Source organism: Lygodium microphyllum, chromosome 14 (assembly GCF_053477565.2).
Source record: "Lygodium microphyllum isolate KBCC chromosome 14, Lygodium_microphyllum_v1.1.10, whole genome shotgun sequence".
Lineage (NCBI taxonomy): Eukaryota > Viridiplantae > Streptophyta > Polypodiopsida > Schizaeales > Lygodiaceae > Lygodium > Lygodium microphyllum.
This window is the reverse complement of record NC_141148.1, coordinates 102,037,746-102,056,248: the sequence shown is the minus strand read 5'-3', so window position 1 is coordinate 102,056,248 and position 18,503 is coordinate 102,037,746.

Below are 18,503 nucleotides of genomic sequence, written 5' to 3'. Positions count from 1 at the left end.
TGCAACTTGACATCCTGAGGCAATCTCAGGGAAAATTTGTTGGTCAACTTGAGCTTACTATGGCTTTGGTCAGCCATGTTTTTGCATTGCCCATGAATGTCAACTTTGTGGAGGTGCTCGGATGAGCAAATGCATGAAGCATTTGGGGAGGTTACAGGTCCATGCAAGGTATATGTAATGAGGTGCATTAATGTTGATCGAAAAATGCATCTTCGATGGTTTATGGAGAGGTTTCTGATGCTTATTAAGATGGATTCTGTTACTCGGGAAACCTATGGACTGATTTATTATGTTGAGAATGTTGATATGCCAAATTGGGCAGGGGTGATGTGTGATAGGCTAATGACAGAGATAAAAGTGCTCAAGACCAAGAAGGTTTTCCATGAATCTTGCATTGGTTGTTTTTTGGCCACCTTGTATGAGTATTCTTTCATGCAGTTTCCTGGCTTAACTATGGATGTTTTATTGACATGGACTCCTGATATTATGTCTCGGGATGCTTGATAATGTGACAAAAGACACTAGTAATGGAAAGGATAGTGGGGATGGCATTGATCTTTTTGGTGGTGATAAATATAAATTTGCTATTTATAAAGATTTGACACAAGTAGGTTATAAAAAATCGTACGCCAAGCAAGTTGCTATGGACTTTGATAAGGATCATGGGAAGCAAATGCATGATGATCATGTGGAGCATTTGGATGCACTTGTCAAAATGGGTGCATTGAACTCAGCAGGTAATCTAAATGATGGGAAAAAGAAGCAGAAAATTTGTAGGATTTGGCTTAGGACTAAACCTTAGGTGGATGAGCACCCCCCAAATTTTTCAGTTGATGTTCTTGTCATTGTCAAGAAGGCCTTGCATAAAGACTTTGAGGCTATGCATACATCTCAAACTCCTTTGGTCTCAGGAAAGCTGGACATGGATGCTTCTAAGGTTGGTAGCCTATCAAATGCCATGAATTTGATGCAATAAATCATGATGTATTTGTGACAGTCTGACTGAGATTACTCAAGCATTGGAGCAGAGCTTCAAAGCTTCACTATTTGCTAAAAACAGAGAAGATGAGGGCCGATGATCTGGCTTAGCAAGTGAGGCAGAGAACAAGTGATTATGATGCCTTGTTTGTTGAGCATCATGAGCAGGTTTCAAAATTACAGTAGGTGATAGAGCACAACAAAATCTCAGTGCATGTCTTTGAAAAATGGACGGAAGAGTTGAAGTCTTAGTGCGCTCAGATGGTATGCAACGTTTTATGGATATGTATGGGCAGCTACAGGTTGATTACAAATGTTGATGGATAGATTTCATCCCTTGAAGATGGTGGAATAGCAAATATTACAAAATTTGGATGTTGATATTGATGGGTCAGTGGTGCTGAAATTAGAGTATGAGGAACTTCATCATGCTTTGGTTTTGGAAGTGAAACAATCATGGCTGAAGGTTGATCAGAACTTGGATGCTTTGGTTTCTCGTCCTTTTGCTATGTTTAAGGACTTTTTTATGGTAGAGCAGCCGGTTGACAGTCATGAAAATGAACACATAAGAAGATATCTATGCTAGAGGAGAAATGCCATGACTTGGAGATAAGATTGTTGGAGGCTTTCAAGGCTAAGAGGAATGGAGAGTTTCAGGAAATGGAAGGTGTTGTACTTGTTGGACATAATGGTCAGTCTTCTCGAGTGTAGATGTCATCTTGTAGGGACATCATAGTTTATGTTCCTATTTCTTTTTAGATGCTCATACTATCATGATGCTACTTCTTTTTGGATCTTTGTACTTCATTGATTTTTTTGATTGGCCTTAGAAATGCTTATGCAACTATACAATAGGATTATGAGTGTCTTAGAGGAGCTCTACTCATGGTAGCTCGGTGTGGCATGTTCAGAGGTGCAAGGCCTCTAGCAGGGTATAAGTATCTTCTTTGTGTCATCTAGTATCTTACTTTATGCTTGTGGGTTTGGGTCATGCGTATGCCAATCATCCACTGGGCTATGCCAGATGTTAGGGGCACAAATCCCCAGGACTTAAATCCCAATAGTTGCATTAGTTTCTTACTTTAATATATGAATATAGTCGTTTGAGATCAGCCTATGTTAGTGCGTCTATAAATTTCATGAGACATGTTACCTGTATGTTAGGTGTTGATTCTGGTATATGCAATCAATTGTATTCTGGATGATGATTTGTATGGATTTTGAATATAGAGAATGGACAGTGCCATGTTTGTATGGTCGCTATTGGTTGATCTCAATATCTATGTCATATACTTTGAGCTATTTGAGTTTTTTTGTATGATTTATGAAATCATAAATGCTTTCGGTTATGGTTTTTGGAGTTTGTGCATGGATTATGTTTGTGTTTGTGTTTATGTCCTGTATATCCAACGCAATCATGTGTTTATGTATTCTCTACTTTGGTTATGGATACCCAAAACAATTAGTTTTCTCTAGACTTGGATGGTTGCAATGGTTCCATCTCTCTTCAACTATTATGAACTGCTCATAAAGCTTGATTTACTCCTTTTTGGAGTTAGATCAGTCCTCTCTCTCTCTCTCTCTCTCTCTCTCTCTCTCTCTCTCTCTCTCTCTCTCTCTCTCTCTCTCTCTCTCTCTCTCTCTCTCTCTCTCTCTCTCTCTCTCTCTCTCTCTCTCTCTCTCTCTCTTATGGAGTAGCAATGGACTTGCCTCTTCTTTCTATTTCTCAATTCAACTTAGCAATCAATTTCATTTTGGGTTTTAAAGATGGGTGTGATCAGCCAAAGCATGCTTCTCTTCTATTTACACCACTTTTATGATGTGTTGGTTCAAGCTTTTTATGAGCTTTATAAGACTTCATAACATCTCTATTATTATTTCTACTATTTATTTAGTTTATTTATGTTTTCCTTACTCTCCATATTACTCCCCTTCCTCATTAAGAGCTAATAACATACATTTCATTTGATAGATATCCAATGAATTGTAATTTTCCTGCCCATTTAATCCTTTCCACTTTGACCCTTTGGCAATTGAGGCACTAAGTGACATGTCTAAGTACATTACTCTTCATTTTGGGCCAAAATTAACTTCTTGTTACATTTAGGGCCTTTTACATAGCCTAGATGTCCAATTATAGGGCTATCATGAGCTTTCTAGCTTAGGTTCCCAGTCCTCTAGAATACATAGCCTATTGTGAAAGTACAAGTATTCACCTTCTACATGGTAACCCTTGTACTTAAGCAACATCTTATGATCTTTATCCTTTCCTTGAAAATTTTTCTTGAATTGTATATATTTTGAATTGCCTTTGAAGTTGTTTGGCATATATATTAATTGCACTAGAGCTTTTCCTTTGGAGTATTCTTTTGCATTTATGGCACTCAATGTCTTAGGTCTTAGAGCACTTGCCACCACATTGTCCTTTCGTGGGCGATACTTTATTTGTGGGTGATTCTTTACCTCAAATGATGGAGAAGCTTGATAGGACATCATAGGATTCTGAGACATTATGAGTCAGAATCCAGTGCGTGTGAGTCTCGCACAAAGACTAGCCTCCACAATCACCGCAAATAACTCTTTTGAAGAGCACCGGCTCTGATACCATGTGAAGATATGCTAGGGTTTGCAATGAGGAAACATAGCATGTACGACCAACTTTGAAGTGAGCGAATGCTGTAAATGAATGTAAGAGTGTACAGAATGCCCAATGGCAGAGCAATGCAGTGTTGGAGAGTGATGTCCATCGGAGACGGATCCCATGACCTCAAACTCCTTGGCGAGTTCAAGTAGCTTCAAAATGGATGTTATTATCATGCACTCTTTTATCCTATCAAAGCTCCCTTATTCAATAAGATTCCAAATGATATGAGTTTACTTCTTAAGTAACACTAAGTGGCATAACAATCATTGCATACTCTTTGATGAAAATGTGATACCAACTTGTTAATTTGAGAAATCCTCAAATTTTCCTAATAGTTGTGGAGGTGGCCAATCTTGGAAATCCTTCACTTTGGCTAGATCTATGGCAATTCCTTCTTTAAAGACTGTGAATCCAAGGTCTTCAATCTATCTTTTGAAGAAGGCACACTTACTTTTCTAAAAATAATGCTTATTCTCCCTTAAAGTTCCTAGGATGATGCACAAGTGACACGAGTGCTCTTTCTCTTCCTTGGAATGACTCAAGATATCATCAAAGAAGAACAAGACAAACTTGTCCAAGTATGGCCTAGAAATGTCATGCACTAATCTACAAAGGTAGATGGTACATTACTTAGTTCAAAGGATATAACAAGAAATTCATGACACGTGCCTTCTATTAAAAGTTGTCTTTGAAATATCCTCTTCTGTGACTTTGATTTGGCAATATCTCAATTTGAGATCTATCTTAGAGAATATATTTTCTCCTTGCACCCTATCTAGGAACTCATTAATCCATGGAATAGGATGGATTTTTTTATAATGACTTGATTGAGCCCCTTGTAATTACTACTTGTAATTAATGCACAACCTAAGAGACCCATTGCTTTTCTTTTAGAATAGTGACTTCATTCAACCCCTTGTAATTGATGCACAACCTGAGAGATCCATTGCTTTTCTTTTAGAATAGCGCTGATGTATCCCATAAAGAGTAACCTTGATCTAGCAAACTATTTGAGCTACTCCAATTATATAGCTTTATGAACAGATATCCTAAAGGGTGTCTTTACAAGACATGTCTTGTTACAAGAACTAGCTTAAACTCATTATCAATTTGGTGATAATTTTGTTAGCTCTTTAGAGAGAACATGTGTGAATTCCTTTATTGAGGATGATTGTTCTTCCTTGGAAGACTAATATAGCTTCTTGAGCTTGATTAGATATGCCAAAAGTCCTTGTCTTATACCTTGATCTATGCAAAAAGCCTTCGCAAATAGAAAACTTGGCTTTCCTGCTTTTCCTTAAGAAGTGATTAAGTCTCCATGTGAATTTCGGAAGGTGGCTTACCCCCCTTTCTAATGAATGTTGGCATCATTTGGAACTACTTTTTCCATCCCTAAAAGATAGTCCTAGTATCCCAAGTTCATGACCCCTAATTTCACTTTAGTTGGCTATGTTCCTAACTCAATCTTTGTAGGTTTAGCTTATTCTATTGAGAGAACTTCTCTCGTTTGCTAATTCTACCAATAGTCATCTAGTTGGTCCAATTTCAATGTCTAATGTTATTGTAGAGTTAAGGAAAACAAATAAATAAATGTGTACTTCCAAAATCAATGAGTACTTTGAAAGGATTACCTTTACAGGCTGTTAGAGTTTGTTGACTTATGTTGTTTCTTTTCCAAGTTTTGAATTCCAAACTTGATGGAATTCTTATTGATCCCAGTGCTTCAAGCAACACAACTATATGTACCTCTCACACAACCATTGCTTGCTCTCATGAAAGACATAGTAAACTCATTGATTTACCTCTTTTTTGTAGTCTATTTGCAAAGGTTTGTCATCAACAGATCCATGACTCAAGTAGTGCACTTACAAGCAAGCTCCAACTATGTAGCCTTGATTATCACATGAACTTTGTGAAGAAGAGGAAGAAGATGATGATGATGAAATAAGAGTTTCACCCACACCAGTCCCTTTATCTCTCTCTCTCTCTCTCTCTCTCTCTCTCTCTCTCTCTAACAAGAAGAAAGCAAGAAGCAAGAAGAGAGCCCAACAAGATTGCACACCACAAGAATGAGCTTATCCTTTCATTTCTTAGCTTTTATACATGGCCTTGATTTTTTGGGCACCCTCTTGTCTTTTTGCCTAAACTAATATTCTCTCATTTTATGCATATACTTCTATTTTATGAATCTTTTCCAATTTTTTTGAGTTGAACTTTTATGCTCATATGTCACTCAAATCATACTACAATTTGCATGAGAGTAAGCTCGACTCTCCTTCAAAATAAATTACAACATAAATTTTCATGAAGAAGTGCAAGGGCTCAAGAGATGCTCTTGTGCATGCTTTCCTTTTTTGTCTCTACAATTTTGGATTTCTTCTCATGCACCTCGCCTTCATCTTTTCTATCTTGGAAAGGGTTAACATTACCCATCTCCTAAACACACGCCAATCCCATGGCACGTTGTGATCTAGCAATTAGCATTGTGTGGCCAAGGTTGGTGGATTATGAAGAGGGATGTTGGTAGTGATGATTCAATTTTGGATAATTGTTTTTGTGAGATAAAATTGATATGGGACACTAATGTTTGTTGGGTTGGTCAAGCAAATCGTCAAGTCATAATCCTATAATACAAAGGATGTGCACTCCTTAAGGGTACGTGCTTGCCTTGTTGTGCAATGACTACTCATGCAAGTGAGACTGCAATTGAGAGATGGGTCGAATCACAAGCAAGCTTGGAGTGTTTTCCCACACTTAACCGAGTTGTGTAAGGGGAGGTGTATGTAAAGCTTAGGGTGACAAGTCCACTGATGGTCATGGAGTGTCCTACCCTTGATGTGCCATGAGTCTATGAACTGGGGAAGGGCTAGGGGGTTCTGAATGGAGCTCACTAGCAAATACCACAAGATGTGCCTAACTTGAGGGCCCCTAAGTGATGTGATTGTGGCTGTACCTTTTCTACGATGGAGCTTTTGCTCTATTTTATTCTTTTTCCTTTATTTTCTTTTCTTTCTCTCCCTATTTATCTCTTTTTTTCCATTTTTGGTGGGTATGTTATGGGGCTTCTTTCCTTTCCCTTATGTTGGCCAAGGGAGTGGTCTCAATGATCTCTCAAGGCATGACCTACTCATCATGTAAGTTTTTAGTGTTTCTCTTACAACTAGGGGTATAGTCAAAAGGAAAGGGTGGTTGTAGCTTGTGAATCTATTGGCATTCATATCTTCTAGTAGTTTAAAGCAATGTGTTGATAGTAATGTGGCATGGAGGAGCAATCTCACCTGACAGTCCTTGTGTTTATGTGGTAATAAAAGTAGCTGGAGGGGTAGTTGGAAATAAATGCATGAGGTAATAAAAGGAATGTCCAAACAAGCTAAAAAGTGGTCCAAAAGTTGCTTGAAAGAGGGTATTAAGTCTATTTCACAAAAGTTAAGGTTGCCTTCTAGCCTATAATCATTAGCATTGAAGTTCAAAGGGAAGTCATATGCTTGGTTTTGGGATCATAATCAACCCCATGCTTTCTAGGATAAGGCATGTAATTGGGATCCCCTCTTTCAAAAGATAAAACGCTATAGAATGCAACCCAAGCTTCCATGTTGACATCCAATATGTTTTTTCTTTACTTTGGTTGAGATTTATAGCTTCTCACTATCCTTGGCACTTCAAACACCTTGTCATGCAAATAGGATACTAGTTCCTATTGCCACAATCCAAGAACTTGAGTTCTATGCTTAAGCCATCTCTTCCCTAGTTGTAAGGAAAGCCAAATTGCCTTTTGCATCATATTGAGTGGTAGGATCTTCCTAATCCCTCATGGAAAATGTAAGATAAATTGCATCAATGTTTCTAGGATCTTACACTATTTCCATACGGTGATCTCCCTATCCCAACTAATTAAAAATGTATTCCTCTTTTTGTGGAAAAGGCACGTCTAGCACTTGTTAAGGAGTGCTGATGAATTTCTCTTGCTTGTTTCCATCTTCTCTTTTATTCTTTGTATTTACTCGTCCCTTCTTAGGGAGCAGTTTCTCCTCGGCCCTTATAGTGAGTTCTTGTAGCATTATCTTTTTGGGTTCCTCTAAATCCCAATCTATTTTGATTGTAGGAGGTGATAGTGGTGCTCTTTCTATGGCTAGAGCAGGTTCTTCGCTGGTCAAAAACCCAATTATTTTTTGGTCCTCTATTGAAAGTCCAACTTCTCTTAATTGTAGCACTCAATCTTTCCTTATCATTTTGTAGTTTGGCTAGGATATTTCTACCTCCAAGCTATGTCTAAGTACCATTTGGGTGAGTTGCATCTTACTTCTGAGGTTTTCAATAGAACCTCCTCGCACAAATCTAACACTTCAAGTAATGTGGTAGTAAAACTTTGTTGCTACGTTCATCTCATCTCTTCTATTGACTTGCCCTTTTATTTGCCAAATTTCACACATGTTCGGATTCAATTAGGTGGGCGGCCAAGGCACAATTGGTGTTAGCATTTGTTTCCTCCCATTGGTTCACTTTTCCTTTGCTTGTTTGAGCCCCTTGTTCCACTACTATGTGAGAATTTCTAGAGTAGTTTATTTCTCCTTCTAGTTTTGACTCGAATTTTTCATGTGATACATAGGTATTTTCTATTTCTTTATTTACTTCCAAGAGCTTTCTACTCCTTTGATGTGCCTCTTTCTTTGCTTCTTCCAACTATGTTGTTAATTACCCTTGTAGATGTTTTAATGCATTTAGCTCTCCTTCTAGCTTGGGTTTATCTTCAATGGCTTGTGTGTATTGACTCTCGAGATATACCCCATTTTCTCTCTTGACTTCACAATGTTCTTGTAGCTCTTCACACTTCTCTCCTTTGTCATTCCCCACCTTTAATGCTACCAAATCCTTCCTTAGATTAGAAACTTCCCTAGTTTTTGGCTATCAATATGCTACATAGATCTCTTTTTCCTTTTCAAGAGCAATTAAGGAAACCTTTCCCTCTTTCTCCAACTAGTCTCTTTGATTCTCTAACTCCAACAACTCTTCAAATCCTTGTGTAGGATTCAATGTGACTAAAGGCATGGTGGTCATTGATCCTTCAATCATAGGCAGCTTAGGTACGTTTTGCCTAGATTCTACATTTGCAATTTCCATTTTCTTTGTACTTGTGGCTATGGCATCTTTTGAACTTGCCTACCAAAGGCCAAAAACTTGTGATGCTAATTCATAGACCATATCCTCCAACCTCCATCTAACATTTCTTTCTATTGTGACAACTAAAATAGAAGGTGTGATCACTATAATTGGTGGAAGAGGGGCTTCTAATGGGGATTTTCCCTTGTCAATTACTCTAGTGGCTTGGTTGTAATTGTGCCTATTTATGGTACAATTTCAAGATTGAGGTTCATGAGGGCCAATTCCTTGGGTCTAGAAGGTGACTTCACTGGCTAGGGCTAAATCCTCTTCCTCTTATTTCTTGAGTTGCTCTTCTACCTCCTACTATTTTTGCTTCCATTCCTCCTCTTCCTTTCTTGATTATTCTTTAGCTTCTTCTATACCCTTATGTTAACCCTCGAAAGACCAAGATGGAAAATCTAGGAAATCGGAAGTGGAAGACAGTCCCAAGGCAAGAGAAAGATGGAGAACAAAGATGCACTAAGGAAAATTTGAAGACACAAAGCACATGAAAAATTTCTAAATGTAAGAGGGAGGCACACAAGAATAAGCGCACCTTAATATTTTTGCAAAAAGAGCACCATGCATATTGTAATTTATTTTGTAAAAGAGCACCAAGCTCTCTTCCATGCAAGTTGTAAAGAATGAGAGGCATGGGTTAAGGCCAATGCTAATAGGAAGGAGGAGGAAAAGGAGTGGAGGAATGGACAAAGGCTAGACCAAAAAGGGGATGGCCTCCCAAGGAGAAGATAGGGCATGTATAAAAGTCAAAAAGTGAATGAAAAAGCTACTTCTTGGTGTGTGGCCAAACTTACTCTCTTATTGTTTTTTGCTTCTTGCTTCATTCTTGTGAATGAGAGAGGGAGAGTGTGTGGGTGAGAGAGTAAGGGACCGTGGAGAAGCTATTCTTCTCCTCTCTCCATCTTCTCCTTCTTCTCTTCTCTTTTCTCGCGTGCGTGGCTATGGAGCTTGAAACTTGAATCTTGGAGATGGAGCTTGTTTGAAAACAATGCATCTTAGATCATGAAGCTACCGGGATTCATGGGAGGAGGCAACTCAATTTGATTCAAAGGTAACCTCACTACACTTTTGTGTGAGAGAGTGCACATAGCTATGTAAGAGGTAGCCATTGCTCTCCACTTGAAATGCTTGAAACACTTGAAGCAATAAAAAAGAGTCAATGGGTCTTAGCGGTGTGCTCACGAAAGTAATGACATTTTGGTACCTCTCATCCAAGCTTGAGTCTTGATCACTTGGAGGCTGATTCTGGGACTCAGAAGAGAAAATCTAGGACTTGAATGGGGTTGCGTGGCTCTTATGATTTCGTGCTTGCACAGAGAGACAAGTTGTGGATTGTGGTGGTTCAGGACATTGGGGATTGTGGTGTGCTCACGAAAGTAATGACATTTTGGTACCTCTCATCCAAGCTCGAGTCCTGATCACTTGGAGGCTGATTCTGGGACTCAGAAGAGAAAATCTAGGACTTGAATGGGGTTGCGTGGCTCTTATGATTTCGTGCTTGCACAGAGAGACAAGTTGTGGATTGTGGTGGTTCAGGACGTTGGGATCCCCAACCCAATGCTCCCTAACACTCTGCAGAGTGTGGAAAAACTCACCTACATGTGGGGATCCTACACTCCTGAGGGAGGTAGGTGTTTTGGTTTTTGATCACTCAAGCACTTGAGAGGGCAAAGGGCTGAGTGATAAGTGCCCCTATTATGTAGGACGGCTCCTAAGGCTCATGGAAGCTTAGAGGGGCTCTGAGCCAGTAAATTCCCAGTTGATCGTGAACAGAGTGTGATCACATACAGCCCAATCCCAAGGGATTGGAAGGTTCTATCCCAGGCAAACGGTGTCTTTCTACGGAAAGACAGATTTTATACCACTCTGCAAAGTGATGGTTTTGGATATTACTATGAAATAAGGTATTTGATTTTTGAATTGTTTGTTATGTGCTAAAGATTGAGTTTAATGAACCCTGTTTAATGGAGTAATAAAAGAAAGCCGATTTTATATGTCCAAACAACATGGTAGTATGCTTTGATAATTAAAAAACTAAGAAAACCCCATCGAGGAAAGTGGGAGGCTTCGTCAATCCTGTCGATTGAAAGCCTATGGCTAGGTGGCGATACCAGTAGAATTAATTACTAGGTTTAACACCGTTTTAGGGGACTGGAGTGAGATTTTACCTTATGGGTACGAAGATCGAGTTACACTCTCCCCCGTCTCTCACTCTCTTTGAACCAAGTGCGATGTTAACCTCACTCCCGCCTTTGATTGATTAGAAAGTGGTCTTTCTTAGGTGGGCATTAGATTTCTATTAGGGGTGACTTGTCCACGCTTCCCCTATGAAGTAGAACTGAGATTCCCATGTTCAACTAAGTCTAACATTTCCCATTCAATTGGAAAGAGCAAAGGAGGAGAAGAAAGCCATAGTGGCAAAGCTAGAAGCTAAAAGAGAAATGTTGGCTACTTTCCAACTAGAAAAGACACACCAAGTGGCCGTACAACAAAAAGAAATCAAGGAGCTAAAAGAAGAGCTCAAGGCCAAGGAAGATAAGGAGGAATACTACTGAGAAAGACTAGGAGAAGAGAACTAGTAGCTTGTAGGAATGCAAAGGGAGTACAAGCTCCTGATCCTATAGCAAGCGGAGCTCAAAACGTGGATGAGGAGGCTCCATGAAGACATTGAAGAGCTCACCACACTAGATGCAAAGAGATGTTGAGTGTGAAATATGTTGGTTTTTGGGCTGATTTTTTGTTGTTTTTGATGATAAATGGTTGTTTATTTTGAAGTGTTTGGAAAGGTTTGGATAAATTTGAAGGGTTTTTGATGAGGATGTTTGGTTCTGTAAGGTTTGATTTTCTTCTGTTTTGTTTCTGTTTTGGTAGTAGAAATGGATGAATGAATGCTTTGAGAGATGATTGAAGTTGTGTGAAGAGATTTATGAAAGATTGAATTGGTTTTGTTTTGGTTTTTATGATTTTTATGGGTTTTGTTGATCTTCTGTGAAGTTCTATAAGCTTCTGTAGCTCTGTTGTTTTGTACTTATGTTGCTCTGTGGTTCTGTTCTGTTGTTTCTGTTGAGTGTTATGATGGATGTGTGGATATTTTGAAAAGTGTTTTTGTCTTAGGAAAGGATGAATGGAAGCTCTATCTAAGCTAATTGAAGTGAAGAAGTAACTACTAAAGATTCACAGAAGGTTATAGAAGACAGTGACAGAAGACAGATCTCACACGACACTATGAAGTCTCTGGTGACTCTTCATATCAGACATACCTTTTGGAAGTTGTATCCATGACCTAAGAGAGGATTATTATGTGTGATTATTGATTATTGTAGTGAGGATATGATGTATTATTGATGGAGAGAGAGAGAGAGAGAGAGAGAGAGAGAGAGAGAGAGAGAGAGAGTTAGAGATAGTCAATTATATCAAAACAATGTAATTGTATATGAGAGATTGAGAGAGAGAACTATGAAGACATTGAAGATGAATAATATGTGATTGATTTCCATTTAAAGATGGTGTATTCCTTTGTATTATTTATTTTTTTATGGAGATTATGAAGATTATGAAGAATATGGTTGATTCTATCAAATCCATGGGAGATCTACATGATGCTGCATGAAGATTTGTTGTGCCTGGTGTTCTTTTCTTCATTGTGATAATATAAAACCTAATAAAAAAGCTTGTTGATGATGAAAATATAGATTTTCTTGAATTAGAAACCCTGTTTCCTTGGTGTCTCTCTTGGGGCTCCATGTTTTTGGTGCACAGCCAGGGAAAAACTGCCATCAACAAGCACAGACAGAGGCTGAAAATGGAAGAAGTGGCACTATGGAAAAAGAAGTAAATCAATGGATAGTAGAGTTCTTACCATTGTTGAAGAATTGAATGCCTTCATTGCCAAGGCAACATTCTACAAAAGATTCATTCCCCAATGGAGAAAGCACAATGCCATTCTGATGAAGTCCCTCTATGACGGTCTGTTTTCACTACCCTCTGAAGCTGTAGAAAGTTGCATCACAGTTCCAAAGTTTCTCCCACAAAACTGAAGAGAAGAACAGAGAGAATGAGTATCAATGGAGGATTTGGCCTTCATTGAGGAATTTCTAGACATCATCAAGTGGAAAATAGTCAAGAAGCTTCAGGAGTTGTGGTCTGTGGAGGTTCACAAAAATAAGAAGGAACAGAGCTGGGACTTGTTCGTAGATGCTCAACAGCAAGATACGTGGGATGCTTGGTGCTCTGACAATCTTTTGTTTGTCCAATTGGCAACCCACTGGAAGTTGGTAGAAAGAGTGTTCTTTACAACATACACTGTTGAAACCATTAGAAGCTGGCATTACTATGATGATGGCACCACCACAATGCTTAGACATATGCATTTTGACACCTTCAGAATCGAATACCTTCCTCTGTGCAATGGCATGAAAGCAGAATTTAGAGATGTTGAAAAGAAAGAAGTAGAAGAAATGTTGGCAAGAGAGTCCTCCAGAGACTGAAGCCTTCTGTTATCCTTCAGTGGAGCACTAACAACATAGTGGAGCCAACCCCCCACATGAATGATGCCATCCGGAGACAAGCACTAGAACGACTTCAGAGGTACGTGAGAAGAGAGAAAGTAAGAATCAAAGCCGAGAACGAGCTAGCAGGAGAAGCCGCCTTTGACGCCCTTGCGGAACTCTTTACAAAAGTCCCAATGGCACATCAAGCCCTTCCTCCTCCTGTTGGGGGTCCACTTCCAAGCCAGATCCATCCTGTAAATATTGATGATAGGCCAGTGAATATAGTCCCGTTGCCAATTTTTAAGGGAGAGTACAATGAAGACCCCGATCTTCATGTAGCAGAGTTTATGGTAGCATGTGTGGCTAACAATGCCAGAACCCCTGAGTATTGGTTGGCAATATTCCCCACCACTTTCAAGGGCGCGGCATTTCAGTGGTATGAGAGACAAGTAGTAGGAACTTTTGGCACATGGGATGACATGAAGTTGGCCTTCCTCACTAAATTCAGGCGTGAAGGTTTTGAAGAGCGGATGCGAGAGGAGTTCATGAATTTAAGTCAGTCCTCTGTAGAAAGAGTAGAAGCTTATGTCTCGCAAATGGAATCCATCCTGAAGAGATGGACCAACCATAATCTAGATGATGGCATTCAGAAGGGAGTGTTTCTCAGAGGATTACAACTAGAAGTCCGTAATTTTGTGGAGCTGCAAAGACCAGCCACACTGCAAGCTGCAACAGAAGGTGCAAGACTGTACGATGAAGAGGAAGCTAGATTGGCGATAAATCCAGGAAGAGGAGTCCCGCCTGCTCTGATGCCAGGAATGATGTACCCACCAAATACAATCCCATGGACTATCCCCTACCCCTACCAACAGATGCCCTCAGTATCATAGTGCAATGCACCAAATCCACAGTGGCCACAATCAATGCCTCAAATGATGGTTCAACCACAACAACAATGGTCCCAAACAATTCCCCCAATGCCAAATCAGCAGCAACAGTGGAACCCTACCAATTGGAGCCAACATCCAACAGTTCAAATAGGAGCTCTGAATTAGAATCAGAACATAGACCCCTCTGCACCAGCCCAACCTGTTTATGTAGTGATTACAGAGACTCCTCAAAACCCTATTGCCAGTGCCTCAGGAGGAGAAAGCTTGAAGGATTATTTATCCAACTCAGTTGCAAATATCAAAAAGGAGTTGATGGATGTGATTACAAAGCAGTTGCAGACACTGAAAGTGAATACTGCTAGCATATCCAACGTTGCATGAGCAGGAAGAGATGTGATGTGGTCAAATACTTGGTGTGATAAGTGTCATCAAGCAGTCCATTTAGCCATTGAATGTACACGAAAGCCAACAGTCCCTGGAGCTTTCTACTCCTACTGTCTTAGAAAGAACCATACAGAGGATATTTGCTCTCTGAAGGAGATGCATGATAGGAGAAGGAAGGAAGAAGATGCAAGATTCAACTTGCTAGAATCCAAAATGACAATACAGGATATTGGATCCAAGCCTAGAGAGTTTGGTCCTAATTTCAGTCCAAGGGGATTTCCTCCCAAAGTTACAGAGGAAGACAGTCTGGCGGTGGTCAGAGATCAGAAGTGGAGTGTTACAGATGCGAAGAAAAGGGACATATTTCACCAAATTGTCCAAATCCCAGAAGGTCAGTGGATTACAAGCCCTTATGCAGTTGATGCAAAGGAGAAGGCCATACTGCAAAAGACTGTCCAAGCCCAACTGTGGGAGCTTTCGCTCAACTGCCAAGACCCACAGACCACTTATTGTTTCAAGCGTTCCAAGCCGAGCACTAATGGCCACCTCTCACATAACCGACGCGCCATCCATATCTACGGGTGTAGTGAGCTTACCTCCGTGCCGTTTGAGTTACCTCCTCTCCCGCACACTCCGGTAGCTCCACGATCCAAGTGCAAGCTTCAAGCAAGCTCCATCCTCAAGCTCCACGCTCCAAGCTCCATTGCCGCGAGCAAGACAAGAGAAGAGAAGACAAGAGAATAAGAGAGGAGAAGATGGAAAGCTTCTCCTCCCTGGTCCCTCACCCTCACACACTCACTCCCTCACACTCTCACACTCCCTCTCTCAAGCACAAGCTCAAGCAAGCAATAACAAGCAGAAGAAGAAGAAGAGGAGAGCTACTTTTGGCCACACACAAGAATGAGCTTCTCATTCACTTTTAAACTTTATATACAAAACCCTAAATCCCTTTTGGGCAGTCATCCCCTTTTCCCCTTTTTACATGGCCGGCCGTAGCCTAGGCCCTTTTTCCCATTGTCCTTCTATCTTCCTAGCTTCCTTTTCACTGCCCATCTACATTTACAAATTGCACGAGTGAGAGCTCGGCACTCCTTGAATTAAACCATGATGCGCTTGCGCTCTTTTACAAAAGTTTTGACTTGCGCTTTTCCTTGTGCGCCTTTCTTCCTTATTTAGGACTCTTCTCCTTGTGCGTCTTTGTCTTCCATTTCTCTTTGCCTTGGCCTCTGTCTTTGTCTTCTTATTTAGCTTTTTTGAATTTTCCACCTTCATTCGTTTGAGGGTTAACACCAACCCCAGTGAAAAACAATGCTACTGATAATCCATCCAAGGCCCAAGAGCCTATCTCCAATTTAGTGAAATTGGAAGTTGCTGCCATCATGCGTGCAAGGAAGAAGGAACCATCTGTCCAGAAAGAAAATAATCCTCCTGCCAGAATAGTAAAGTTCAATATTTCAATAGAAGAACAGAACAGAATAGAGCCTGACAGTGCCGTACAAAGCACTACAGTGCCACAGAGAGTCACAGTCCAGAGACAGGACCAGAAGTCCAGGAGGTAGAAGAGGAGGAAGTGCCACAAGTGACAGAGGAAGTCTCCATGATGCCCTTGTTGGAAGAAAAAAGGAAAATGAAAATGGGTGTTGCCCCATTCCCTAACCGGTTAGAGAAGCCAGTGGATCCTATTAAGGAATATGATCTGGTCAGAGATCTAGATACCTTTAAACCAAACCTTACATTCCGACAATTGTTGATGTTGTCTTCCAGTTGCTGAAAAAGGTTCAAAAGTATACTGACAAGAAGACGTGGCTTAAGGATTGCTCCCTCAACAGCAACAAAGTCCAACAAAGCTCCAGAGCCTGTAAAAAAAATGGATGTGGCTAACACCTTCCTAGATCCTGGTACCCGAGAGACTGGCATGTGGATAGAAGGTTGCTTTATTGCAAATGCACTGATTGATGGCAACTCATCAATGAACATTATGACAGATGTGACAGTGAAGGATCTAGGCCTACAAGGTATGCAACCAACTCAATGGCTCATCAGACTGGTGGATCAGAGTAGAATCAAGCCTTTGGGCATTCTCCCATACGTAAAGACTAGAGTGGCTAGAAAAGATTATTGGCTAACCTATCTGGTGGTGAAGCCAAACTCTTATGGTACATCTTACCCCCTGTTACTAGGCAGACCATGGCTTTTTGAAGCCAGAGCAAGGACGGATTGGTTCAAAGGAACCTTGACCTTGGGTAGAGGACCCAATAAAGTGGTGCTGAAGCTATATGGTGCTCAAAAAGGACATGGATCCACCTCCTTGGAATTATCTTTTGACTCCCCCAATGACGTTACAAATGGAACATCAGCAAAAGAAGATGCTATCAGAAAGATCCTTCCCAAGAAAACAGAGGCACATTCCCTAACAGTGGGTACTGTAAGCCAACTCCCAAAAGATGCAAAGCCATTATCAATGGGTGAATACTTCCTGCCTGAACTAGGAACGATTTTCGAAATCACTTCTGACAGTGAGATAGAAGCATGGATGTACTGCTCTCCCTGTTACATGGCCATAGCAGAGCCAGAGACAGAGGAGAAGGCGAAGCAGAGGATCTATTCTTCTCTAACAGAGCGCCTACAGGGGCAGAGCCGGAGTCTAAAGAGGATGATGATGAATCTGAAGAAGGAGACTTTGAAAGCGAGACAAAGGAAATCACTCCATCCACAGAAGGCATAGATTAGAAGGGAGTTCCGGAAGCTTCAGAAGCAGAAGACTCCATGCTGTGGGACAGAATGGAAATGGTACCCTTTGGATTGGTAAATGGATCTTTCCATAGGCAAAGCCTATATAAGAAGTGGATCAAGCAAAATAAGCTGTCTTTTATTAATGGTTCTTGTCACACCCATCCACACTTGTCAAGAAAGGATGATGATGATGCTCCTTGTCAACAAGTACCAATCCCAAGGCCACAACAGAATTCCGAGAGCCCCTATTATGTAACATTCCTAGATGCATCCTCTGAAGAGGAGTTCTCAAGCTCTAAGGTAACTAACATTCAAACCAAAACCGAGACAGCGCTGATCCCATTTCAGCATTTCAAGGAGCAACCTAAGTCCTTACTGAAAGAAGAAGTTGGGTCTAGTGGGACATCAGAAGAGGACACCACCCCCTTGAAGGAGTCAGATCTGTACCCAAAAGCAGTCTGTGGGACCTTCATCCGTGAAGTAAAAGGTGAAAGGCAGTTAACCTTGGTGGATGCAGATGGCACTGAACGCCACTTGAAGGTGGGTAGCAGCCTACCAGAAGAGGAGTTGTCAACCTTGTACAACTTGTTGAAAGAGAATTTGGACATGTTTGCATGGTCCTACAAAGACCTAAAGGGGATTGATCCCACAATATGTCAGCATCATATTGACTTGGAGCCTGATGCCAAGCCAGTACGGCAACGACAGAGGTGAATGAACCTGAATTATTCCACACTGGTGAAAGCAAAGCTACTGAAGCTTTTGGAAGCTAGGTTCATCTATCTAGTGGCCAACAGTGAATGGGTCTCACCCATCGTGGTTGTACCCAAAAAGAATGGAAAGCTTCGTATATGTGTGGATTTCCACAAGTTGAATTCCAAGGCAAAGAAGGATCACTTTCCTATCCCTTTTATAGACCAACTGTTAGACACAGTGGCAGGACATGAGATTTACTCCTTGTTAGATGGCTTTAGTGGATACAACCAAGTGCAGATAGCAGAAGAAGACCAATCTAAAACAACCTTCACCACAGAATAGGAGACCTACGCTTACCGAGTGATGCCATTTGGGCTCTGTAATGCTCCTGCCACCTTCCAATGAGTCATGATGGCCGCATTCCAAAATCATCTGCACGACTTTATTGAGGTATATTTGGATGACTTCTGTGTTTACAGTCTGATTCTTAAAAACTGGGACATTTGGAACAATGCTTTGACCAATGCC